We start from the raw sequence: 13,318 nt of genomic DNA, 5'->3' as shown, positions 1-13,318 counted from the left end.
TCGCTTTTCATCGCATGGATGGATGGACGGTTTCTGAACGCACGGTGCTCCCCAGACCGTTATTATCAGAAAAAAACTCCATCAAATCTGAGCTCACCAGTAGTTTTCTGTGGTTAAGCTGCATGACTTGGCAAAAATAATTATTTTCTTTAGTAGTATCTTTCCAAACATTATATTCAATTGTTATATCTAGGTGTTATGTGTTAGAAAACACTACCATCCTAATTTGGGAAAAATAAATGAAGCATTTATCAACGTTTTGTTAACAACATATTATATTTCATTTTACGTAGCAGTTCAGAATGTTTACAGGTGAGTTGATTTTACCTGTTTATAAAAGAAAAAAAAAAAGCTTTCAATAAACTTAACCTAGATATATAAAGCATTTGTGGTGGCAATAGAAGGTTGCAGCGATTTTTGTCTAAAATTATTAATAACTTTATTCGACATTTGTTCCAATGTTTCAACATTAGATATTCTATGTAACTCATTAGTACCAGGGAGGGAGCCTCAAAATCATTTTCAAAATTTTATTTCGAATCCTATGCAAAGCTTTCTTCCTGGTACTATATATTGGTACAGCATACAACATGGCTGGCCTGACAATTCGATTGAAAATCAAAAGCTTGTTCTTAAGCCAAAGTTTTGATTTTATATTAATTAGTGAATAAATGTTTATCTAGCATGAGCTAAGATATTTGAATTCATCTGAACAATTTATTGCCCCCCCCCCATCATGACAACATGTCTACTTAAAGGTTTTCAATGAAGAGCTTTTGGCTTATGTGGGAATATTATTAGTTGAGTTTTGGAAGCATTAGGAGAAATTTTCCAGTTTTGCAAGTATGAAAAAAAATATCCAAACTTTTTTTTTGCAATCTACTACAGATGACACACAGGATTTGTCCTTTGGTGGAGAGGCCTGTGTCATCCGCAAACAAAGATTTTTGACATCCTTGAGGTAATTCAGGTAAATCAGATGTGAAAATATTGTATAATATTGGCCCCAAAATGCTGCCTTGAGCAACACAGGAAGTTATTCAGACTTGGAGTTTCAATAATAAGCCTGAAGTATACGATTTGACCGATAACTTTGGACGACTGATGAACACAGGATTGATGGATATTTTTTTCTGATAATAACGGCCTGAGGAGCACTGTGAGCTGTATTGGTTAAAACAGTACTTCCCAAACTGTGCGCCGCGACGCTCTACTGGAGTGCAGCAGTAGTTATTTAGGTGCACCGTGAGTTAATTCATATCTGACTCGGTAATCTTCTCAAAATCGTGGAAAGTTTGGGAACCTCTGGCCTAACAGATGCCAAGACGGACACGCCGCCAGTTATGCACATAACCACTATAATAGACTTCGGCAGATTCGGAAACTCTTTGTCAACGTTCTTTTGAAGTCAACAACAGAACGGTGTGTGATATGAATGAAAGTTGTAATCAGCTGCCACCCGAGAAAGGAAAAAGAGCGTGCTGAAGTGCTTGAGATTTGGAGCAATTTCGGCAGGTCACAAGAGGTCGCAAGTGGAACAGATTGAGCTATTTTTTTGCGAGTTCAAAATTCGGGACGATGAGTTTGATGTCTCAATTAGATTTGAATGCGAAAGCTAATTGAGAGGTTTTAGAATATGCTGTATGCCGCTCTGAGATAAAATAGATCAATTACGTATTTTGTCGTTGAGTGCGAATATGAGAATGGTGATGTCTGAAATAGGTACCATGTGAATGTTCAAAACTGGGATTTCCCACTAGAGATGTTGAAGATTTCAATTATGTTTTACAATAGTGGATTGTATTCAAAATCTAGAATGAAATTATTTCAAACCAATCGAAAATAATAAATAATTCTAAAAAAATGCAAATAATTCTAAGGGCTGTTCATTTTATAAAGTGGACACCTTGTACATGCAATATCTTTTTAATTTATCAATGAAATTGAAATCGGTTTTCTGTTTGACTAATGTTGTAAAATATTGTGTTAATACAAAATCCACCAAAGTAATTAAATTTCACACGAATAAGGCACAACGTTTAGAACGATTGATTTTTGGAGCTTATCAAAATCAATGGTTATTTTTTTTGAAGATTCGACAAACTATATTTTTTATTTTCAAAAAAGGCTTGTTCTTGGAAAGCATCATCGATGAAAAGCCTACTGCGAAATATCAAATAATTCTTGGAGCAACAATTTACCAGATATCATAAAATCATTTTTTCACCGATATTTTCAAAGAAAAATATTTCAAATTGAGAAGTAACTGATATGAGTGTAATTTTTAGGTTCAGAGTAATTCCTGACGGAAGTACAAATGTAGTATTAATATGAAAAATAACCTATGCCTTCATACAGTTGCTTATTTTTTCCCCACGTCACATTTAAAGTACAATAGAAGAACAAATGTTTTATTTTCCGAAGACCTCTCAAAGCACAATGACAATCATCAAAATTGGCAACACTGCTGTAATGAAATCGAATTTATTTTCAACGTATTATTTTTATAGTATGATATTATGAGATTTCCGATCAAAATATTTGGAGAAAAACGTCTACAATTTGCTGTAGAGCGATAAATATGCGTAAATGATCTTAAAAGTATGAGATTTTTCAATTAAATGACCATAAACTCACGATTCAGCTCTCATTTATACAAATATAGTTTCTTTACTAATCTAAACCAAATTTTAACACGCTTTTCACTTTACCTTTTTTCTTGGAGTAAAAGGATGGTGTATCAGTAAATTTGACCATAAAGGATGAATCCCTAGAGTGATCTAGTGTCAGACAATGGTGAAATATTATTGATTATTTTGAAGCTCTACCTATAGTAGAACAGTCAAGGATACCAACACACAATTTGTTCATAAAATTAAAGATTTTTATTATGCGAAAAACAATGCTTAACTTTGATAAACAGCTTTTCTTAGAAGTTTTTGGAAAAAAATATTTAGTTCTTCAACCAAAAGCTTTTTGTAAGATTTTATATTTCCATAGCATTATAGAATAATAATTGAACGATGCACAGAAAACCGATTACAATTTTATCAATAAATAAAAAAGATATAGCATAAACAATGTGTCCACTTTATAAAACGAACAGTCCTCCATATTGCTTTCAAATATTTTTTTCTCAATTTCTTGGATAAAAATTATCATCATTGAGCTTCTTATTACATACACGGCAGGATAGAAAAAAAAAATTAATCATTAACATCATATGGACGAGTTCTGTATGCAAGCCTGCTCGGATAATTTTTACTACAAATTTTCAAATCGAAAAGTACAGTATTGTTGGCGTGATTTTGTTACTAGTTGAAAGCTCTACGATTGAACAGGCGAACAAAACATAAGTGGAATGTTAAACCGTCAAAATTTACTGAAATCTATAACACTTTGTTAATAAACATATTCACAAAATCTAAGAAATAGCTGATGAAAATACAAACCAACACCACAGAATGAAGATATAGTATGTGTTTTCATGTTTCATATCAATTACTTGGTGTTCTAATTTAAAAACAGTCGCTCATTCATCGAGCGCCAGCACCACCTCGCTCGAGTTGTACACAGAAAAAAATCCGTTCTCGTATCCGTGAACAGCAGGCGTGAACTCGTCAACAACAAAAATACACCGTGAACTAGATCATGTATACGAGACCAATCATGGTAGTTCACGGTGTATTTTTGACAGTTCACGTTTTCCAGAACGCTTTTTTGAGCGTGTACAGTACGGCAAAAAAAAATCCCAAATCGTAATATCATGTTTTATATGGAAAATATTTGATATGGAAAATATAAACGAAACATAATTGTTATTCATTATTTGTATTGTTGAATCTGTTTAGACTCTGTTTTTCGCTTTGGACATGATTTTAATCTGTTACTTTTGTCTTAGTAGAGAGGATGGAAGGAAGCATACCTTATATTTTTATCATGCAGTCATCGACATCAATATCTTTGTGATACAAACTTCTAAAACATCAAAGATGTGATGAGATTCTTAACAGTCCTTGTCTCCAGCATTCGCCTATATCAAATCATAAAATGGATTCATACATGAAATATTGGAGACTTTAACAGCAAAACTTTTAAACTTCTTTTCGTTATTACATTTTTTAGAGTAGTAAGAAAAAAAATGACAAACATTGTTCTTGATAGCGAAGTTATGTCAAAATATACTACAGTAATCAGAAATTCACGTTCAAACAATTTTCGCATTATTTTTATAGGCCATTCTGAATATGACAAGTGAGTTTTTTTTAAGGTACTTGTACTCAGTACAACCATGCGACTGGTCTTGGGTTAAGCACTTTGATTGACAAGAACATTTTTTGTTTGTGGTCCATGCTAAAACATGCAATGGCGTAGGAACAGGGAGACTAGGGGGTCAGAACCCTCCTCCAATGTTGCAGCCCTTCCAGTATTGTTTAAATATTGAACTTAAGCTTATTTATGCAGAGCCATTTGATGTGTTGAATTAAGAACTTAACTTTAAAAATAATCAAGTTTTACAATACATTGACTCTTCAAGCTGTTATATAATTGGCCATCTACAAAACTATCTCGTTGATGCTGTTCACGAAAAGTAAGATTCATCCCCATTAGATAAGAGGGCTTTGTTTTTTACTCATAAACAGTATGATCAGAAACCGAAAAAATATACCTGAATTCTATCAAAACTTACTGATTTTTGACAAAATTTGTTCCATTTTAAATTTATCTCTATATTTATTTGAATAATTTTCACATATTCTGCTAGTAATTCTTTCAAGTATTCCACTACTAGCAAGATCACCTCGAGGTCTGATACGTATTAAAGGCCCGAAATATCATCAAACTGTTTTACGAAGAATTCCATCAGACTTTTCTTGCCTTTTCTACAAGAAACTGAAAGGGAATTGCATCACAAATACAAAATGCATACTAATTCCGTCAAAAAGCCTAAGTTGAATCAAACTTCCATCTCAACAATTCAACAGAAATTCATTTAGAAGATGTTCTCGAAATACGTTTTAAGTTATGCTGAATTTTATAATTTCAAAGTACTGCCTAACACTAGTCCTTGATTTTTTTCTGAAATTTTGTAAAAAAGATTTCATAGAATGCTCCTCGGCTGAAAGTCTCGATAATAAAGATAATAATAAAATTTCATAGAATGCTTAGAGCTTTCTGAAAAAAAATTCTGGATAATATAGAAGTTTAAGGTTTCGGTAGAAATATTAGCAGAATCTAAGTAATATCTGGTGATTTTCTTTACTTGGGCCTTGAAGGAAAAAAATGTTAAATGAATGCTCTACAGACATTTTAATAGAGATTTTTTGAGAACTCTTTAGGCAATTAAATGAGAAAATTCATATAAAACACCTACATAATCTATAAAATTCTTAGGACTCCAACAATCCAATGTCTTCGAAACATGTAAAGATGGCAAAAAATAATATGTTTGGACATCTGGCATAACTTAATCATAATTTCTTATGAAATACCTTAAAGGATTTCATGGACAAAACACTGAAAAGATACTTTTTTAAATTCCTGGAAACATTTATAGATTAAATCATAGTATTACTTCTTACGGAGAGTTTGAAAAAATCTGTAGAGTTCTTGAAGAAACAGTGGGAATTACTGGATAGTTTACTAAAAATAAGTTTTCTGATGGGTTCCAGAAGAAATTCAGAAATGAATCATGAATTACATGGAATGTTTATTTTTCTGAAATGTCACGAGAATAAGACGAGATTCTACAGAAACAAAAGGAGTTTACGAATGAATATTTGAAAGTTGAACTGTTGAAAGCCTTGGTAAAACTCTAATATTTTGCTTATCTTGTGACAGATAGGTCTGATTCGTCTGCGACTTATAGACTACTTCAATGTCGAGTGCTCTATCACAAGATAAGCAAAATATTGGAATTTAAGGAAACTTGCTCATCATCAGCTTAGTGTTCAATGAGCACTTCCACAGTTATTAACTGAGAGCTTTCTTTGCCAACGTTGCCATTTTCGCAATCGTATATGGCAGCATTTATTTATTACGTAACGTTACGAGCTTTTTGTATGAAAAGAAAAAAATCAAATTTTTGTATGAACCGTAACGTTTGAGCCTACCCCCCCCTCCCCCTAGAGCGTTACGTAATTTGTGGATGACGCCTATCGTGTGGCAGATACGATGATACTCTATGCCCAGGGAAGTCAAGGAAATTTCCTTTACGAAAAGATCCTGGACCGACCGGGAATCGAACCCAGACACCTTCAGCATGGTTTTGCTTTGTAGCCGCGGACTCTAACCACTCGGCTAAGGGGGCCTTCGCGCATCTTACTATTTATTTTTTTAAGTTTTTTCATTTCCTTTTCTATTTTTGTAAAGTTGAGCATGGATGACCGCTTCATAGAACCACAACCAGAACAATCTAAGTTGCACAGAGATTTGATGGATGGGGCTTCGGATTAGCTAATCATTCTCAAAGGGCACAAATTGAGAGTTCGAAGTTTAAAATTTAATAAAGGCGACTGTCACGCCCAATGCGGTCTCCAGGGGAGGGGAAGAATGTTAACTAGACAGCCATTGTTACCTGAGAGAGACTCGCGAAGAGGAAAAATATCAACGTCATATGCAGCCCAGATTCCCCTCTCACGAAACGTCAAATGCAGCCCATCGTTTTTATGGCTGAAAAAGTGAAAAGTATTGTGTTCAAAGTAAACTGTTATTAAAAACCTCAGTCGGCGGAGCAGTTTTTTCCAAAGTTGCTGATAAATCTAAGTAGAAGATTAATTATTTTCAATGTCTGCTACGTTTACTGGCATGAAATTTCACTCAAACGGCTATTTATGATTCGATGTGATGCAAACTCAATCATTTTTTGCTGAGAGGTTCATGTGAGAGTTTGAACAGCATACGCATAATTGGTATAAACACAAAGTGGAATAAGAAAAAAACTCAGCAATCACAGAAAAAGAAGACCGTCTTCACGAGTCTCGTCTCAGATTGTTACCATTATGGCTATCCGGCCACACAGGACTCTATCATAAATGTTCATGAAAATACATCATCAAGTTCTATTTCACAGTGGTTCAGAAAGAAGATTTGCGAGGTAAGTTGCATTTAAAGCCCTACAATTAAACATCACGTAACTTTTTCTCTCACATGGTGTAAATTACCGAGTAATAGATCCAAACCATGGTTTTATGAAACCACACGAAATGCGAAAATTTTTCGGCTGCGCCCCCAATTTGCGGAATTTGGTATTATTGTATATCCCTATTGTGTCATGTTTAAACATTTGTCATTTTTAGAGATTGATAATCGGTAGACATCGGGTTCAATTACAGGACCAGTAAATTACTAGATGAGTTGCAAATAACATAGATTAAGTTGTGTTAGAAAATACACAAATTTTCATATCTCATATTTGAGATTTTTGTACTTCGGTGTGCTTTCAGCAAGATTATGATTCAATAGTTTTTACGGGGAATCTGAAACGTGTACTGCAAGTGAGATTTCAGATGATTTGGCTATCAATGAAAAGCTAACTGATTGAGAGTTTATACATATATTTCAAAACAATTATTAAAATAATTGTAAAACTTTTATTTCGATTAAGTTGGTTTTCATTTGAACTAAATTTTACGAGGAAGATGTAATTCATTGATGAACTTTTTTAAATTGCTTCCACATTTCAGAAAGTTTACTTGCCTCGAATTTGTTTGATCGAGATCTTTGTAGCAGGTATGCAAGCAGCATCTTTTAAATCTTATGGATTGTATAACATGTCGATTCAATTTGTTACAAGTTTAAAGTATAGGTATCATTTTGAAGAACATCGAAGTTTTTCTCAATCAACTTTGATATTGACTTGTCAGAAGTAGACTCCTTTTTAAGCACCACACAAGTTATAGCTGAACTTTTGATTAGGAATGCTGACATAATGTTAATTTTAATACAAAAAATGTTTCAAATTTATTAATCCCAACAAATATGAAAATTCAAAGCTGCTTCCAATTTATTTTTTATAAAAACGTACTACGTACTACATTTAGCGGTTTTACTGAACTAATCGGTCTTCCATCAACACAAATATGTTCCTTTTTTTAAAAAGCTCAATTGAATATAAATTGATCGCATTTGAAAATGATGGCTGCTTCTTTTCGAAATATTGTTTTAAGTTCTTTTAAATATGAACTCTAATTTTGCATATTTTAAACAAAATTTTAAAATGTCAAGCGACATTACTTAAAATATTCTTTTCCTGATGTATTCATGTGAGGCATAAATGTTTGATCAGCATAGATTGATACCATTCAGTGTCGTTACTTACATTATACAACACTTTGAACCATCTCTAAAAAAAATCAACACTTTCCGATTTGATCTATTTGTATGTGCTTTCTGTTGATTTACTCTGTTTCTGCAATGTTTTAGTCAGGTTTTCAATGCAAATTGTATGGCAAGAAAACACTTTTTTATTATACCACGTTTCAGTATGCCACACCAAAATTTTGTGAGTTTATGGTATAATCAAGGAATTACTGTATGCATAAATCACTAAACTTGCGTTGAGTGGAATTGTTGAATAAAGATTCAGAGGCATTATTTATATTTTTTTAACTGCCTCTAGAGAACTTTTTTCTAATTTTTACGTAATATTTATGAGTAGACATCTCAGATGAAATTTTTGAATAATTTCTTATACAATTAATTATTTCCTATTGATAGCTTTGTACTGAGTTGATCAATTCAATATTTATAGGAGACGTTATTCCTCAGGTCCGCCAGCCATTTTAATGATATTACCTTCCTTAATTCCAAAGAGATAAATGCAAATATTCGATTGTTGTTTGAGGTTATCTACAAGTTTTGAGATTGGCTAAAAGAAGAAAATTTGTAGGTTCAAATCTAGAGAGTTCGAAGGTAATTTCTCTTCCTTCATAATGCTCAAGAAACAGTCTTCGCTTAGACCGTCCTATGTGTAGGGTGCAGTACCACTTCAGCACTTCCATGATTCACTCTGGCATGAGGTGTTTTTCTCGGCTAAAATTGTCTTAAACTTTGCAACAAGAAGCGCATAAGTACGAAGCATATTGTGGCCAAATGTGAGTTCTGTTGCTTAAAAAAAATCCACTGTCGAAGTGAATAAAAAGTGCCAAGAATAGGATCCAGCTCCTATAGCTACATTACAAATGTGTCAAGATATTAAACCATGTATAAATTCTCAAATTGTTTATCATGGTTGCATATGGGCATGCAAGTTGGTATGGATAATATGCGGACACCCTGTAATCATAGATTTCTGAAAAGATACCTATATTTACCTCAGAACTTTACTAATGACATCCCTTTATTTTATCTAGAGATTATTGAAGTTATTTCCTCAGCTTTTGCGTCTTAAAAACATCTGAGAAACTTACAGGAACACTGTCAGAAGCTTTTTTGTTTTCTTGAATCAATACAAGATTCTTTCAATTTTTTTCAGGATTTATTCGTTTGGTTTTCTTAGCATTCGGTAAACCTTTATTTACTGATTACTCCAGATTAACCATTGAGATTCTGAAAAAGAAATTCTCCAAGAATTGCTGCCCGAAGAATTTTTCCAACGCATTATAAGTAGTGTTAAATTTTCTTTCAAAAATACATCCAAAAATATCACTTTAAACCCCTCTAATAACTCAATTTGAGATGTGCTAATGTTTGTTTTGGAGGAATAAATGCCTGATGGAATTTCCGGTAGCTTAATGATGGAATTTTCGTTAAGTTCACATAAAATATTGGTGAATTTCATTGCAAAATTGTAGACGATTTTCTAAAAATTATTACATAAGAGGTATCTTGAGAAAATACTAAAGATTATTTATTATAAAAAAAGGATGAATAATAGAATAATTTATTGAATAGATTCCTTATAGATCCTTGACAATATTATTAAACCATTTTCTAGAGATATTGTTGATGTTTTTTTTTTTTTCTAGAAGTATCTCTAAATCAGTAAAGTTGTGATAAGGGGGCGTTCATAAATGACGTAGCATTTTATGGAGAAGAGAAGTCATCGATTTAGTGACAAACCATGTATTAGGTATGAGAAAATAGGCTACGACGGGGAATGTGGTGTCGAAAATTGGTCATGCTACGTCACGCTACGAAAATTGGAATGCTACGTCATTTATGGACGCTGCCTAAGTGGATTTTTTGGTATAAATATTCAGAGGAATTCTTGAAAAATAACTAGTGATACTTTAGGAATAGTTTAGAAGACCTTTTGAAAGTGTCTTTAGAGAAGGTTGTACGGATTATTTTTAAGATTTTTAAGCATGTACTTTTCTCTTTTTTCTGGCGTATACCCCAACTGAGACACAGCCCACTTCTCAGTTTAGTGTTCTTTATGAGCATTTCCACAGTTATTAACTGAGAGCTTTCTTTGCCAATTGCTTATTTTTGCATATGTATATCGTGTGGCAGAAATGAACATACACTATGCCCTGTGAATTGAGAAAATTTTCATTACGAAAAGATCCTCGACCAGCGAGATTCGAACCCATGACCCTGTGCGTTTACCACAATAGCTGCGCGTTTACCGCTATGGTAATCTGGGCTCCGTTTTAAGGAGACATCTGATAGGGAATTATTAAAGATTTTCTAGGAAAAAATTGAAACAAACGCGGAGAGTACAGTCGAATTTCGTTCGTTGCACTATCTTTAAGTGGGCTACGTTTTAATTGGGCTCCCGTTAGTTGGGCTATAGCCCACCTAAAACGAAGGCAAACGTCATTTTCTGACATAAGACGCAATTTATCAATGTTGGTAGCTCTGCTTTTCTTTTGTTCTATGTAATTTGACAGCTCCAAACTCAGCCCGATTAGTGAAAGTCTTTCACTAAGTCGGCTACAGGTTTAGTGCAACGAACGAAAGGTGACTGTATCTAGTAGAAGCATTAACCTAAGAATGCTAATGTCGCTACTGTTCGTGTTACCAACATCTAGTTTGCCACGCGCTGACAGCCTGAGTACCGGGCCTCAAAGTGTCAAATCAATTTTAAAGACCAAAACAAATCATTGGTATCTAAAATACAGCGAAAACTCATAACTGAAGGTAAAAATAATTAAAATTAGTTTTGTGGTAACAGCGCCACTAGCGTTCTACTACTAATATTTCTATTCTGTATCTAGAGGTCTAGATATATAAATTTTTTAGAATGTGTGCTAATTTGTAAAAAGATGATCCAATTACAAATTAGAGAAGTGTTTGTGGGTTTGTAGTGTAAATCCTAATGTACTTGTACATAATCTAGCATGAATGATTATTTCCACAACGAATCGGTGGAGCATACGGCTAATAAGTTTGATGTTCTCATCATCAACACGGTGTCTCTGGTAGAAAACATTAATATAAAAAAATCAGTATCGATGAAACACCCACCAAATGAAAGCTTAGGCTTTCCCCTTTCATTTGAGACCGGTTTAAAAATGTTCTATCGGGGGGTCCTGAACATTTTTTTTTATTTTAGTAAGAGATACGTACCATAGGTGATCTTCTTCCACCAATAGTATGATACAATGAATCGCTTGTACCATATGATGACAACTCAATAGAACCGTAGAAGGCCATGACAAATATTTCTGGACAAACATTGGAAAAGGGCTGGAGAGGTCTTGAGCCTTTTTTCAGAAACGTTGCTGTTGAGCCCTTTTTAGCTCGCCCATGCAAACTAACACCACTATCAGAAAGATTGGTGAATTGGGTTTGAATTGGGCGTGATCGAGTTGAATTGGGCTCAACAGCGTCTTACAAAGACATTGTTTACCTATGTCAATGTGCCCTTTTTAAATGTTTGTTCAGATTTCCATAAAACAAGCTTGTTTTTGTTTTGGCAGTGTTGCTGTTCAGTTGATTATAAATTCGGTAAATAGTAAAATTGTTTATCTTTAATCAAAATTTATTAATTTATACAAAACTAAAATGGTTGTAAATAGTATTTAAAATTTTGAATAAAAAAATTTGAAAGATTTCCAATAAATAACCATTATTTAGATTCAGTTGTATGCTACCGTCTTAAAATTCAAATATATTTTCATAAGATATTGCTTTTTACAAATAGTAATAACCAAAGCGTTTGAAAACATTTACTCATGGATCATTACATTACCAATGGTTTCACAGACTGCAAAAAAACAACTAAATTGGCATCAATAATAGGAAAATCGGCGCTGCGTTATAACGCTTCATTGCTTAAGTTGTCGCGTTCTAAGGTGGCATAGCGAAAAATTGGTGCTTGTGTCGCGTGATAAGTTTATAAATTCATTGTTTTGGGTCAACATTTTGGTTTGCTGATTAGAGGTCCAGTGTGGCTTCGTAGCCGTGCGGTTAGTTTCACCGAGGCATTTAGCCGCATCGTGCTAAGGAGCGTGGGTTCGATTCCCGCCTCAGGCCGAAAACTTTTCGAGAGGAATGTTTTCTGACTGTGCCACTGGGCGTTGCATGCTAGTCCGTTGTCTAGTGTGGTGCTTCCTTCAAAGGGCAAATAGCCCACTGGAAGCATTAACGTGTAGTGTCTCTTTTTCTCTCTTTTAGGTATGCCTGTTAATAATTACAATAAATTTATCCCAATTTCACACCTAATAATAAATATATATATTTACACTACACTCTGTCAGGAGACCTGAAACATGAAATCGTAAAGCCATGAAGACAATTGTTCGAAGATTTGCGTATTGTGTTTAAAGAATTTGTGTCTGCAACCGTTATCAGCAATAGTGGTTGATATTATTGAACAGCACATTCTTCACGACATCAGGATTACAGTCTGGTATTGTCCTACAAAAATATGTCGAGCTTGCACGTTTATTCGTACAGTAACCAGTTCAAACTTTCGAATATAGCACTGTATAAATATAAATACAATTTAAAACCTACCTAAGCATGTAATGATGTGAGAACAACAATCTCATCGAAACTAAAGGGAAAACGTGGTAGACACGTCCCGCATAGCAAAATACAGTTTGTCTTACTTTAAGAACAAAAAACATCTTGTAACGGGTACGGTTAATGTATCAGAAATAGTTGCTTTTATGTATAACCATATGGACTTCAAAGCTGTTCACCATTTCAAACAGTATGATTAACCCATACCTATCAGTAACAATATATGATACTGCTCTGATATTGTTAAATTATATGGGAATGAGTTCAAGCAAGATATGGTGGAAACATTACGCCACCATTCGGTAAATTGTTTTTGTTTTAATTTGTGCAACACACTCACACATTTGCATTTGACAATATTGAACTACATTTTAACAGTTCGACAAATAGTTTCATTTTGTTG

Source organism: Aedes aegypti, chromosome 2, assembly GCF_002204515.2.
Source record: "Aedes aegypti strain LVP_AGWG chromosome 2, AaegL5.0 Primary Assembly, whole genome shotgun sequence".
Lineage (NCBI taxonomy): Eukaryota > Metazoa > Arthropoda > Insecta > Diptera > Culicidae > Aedes > Aedes aegypti.
The sequence above is the reverse complement of the archived record's forward strand: the minus strand, read 5'-3'. Positions refer to the sequence as shown.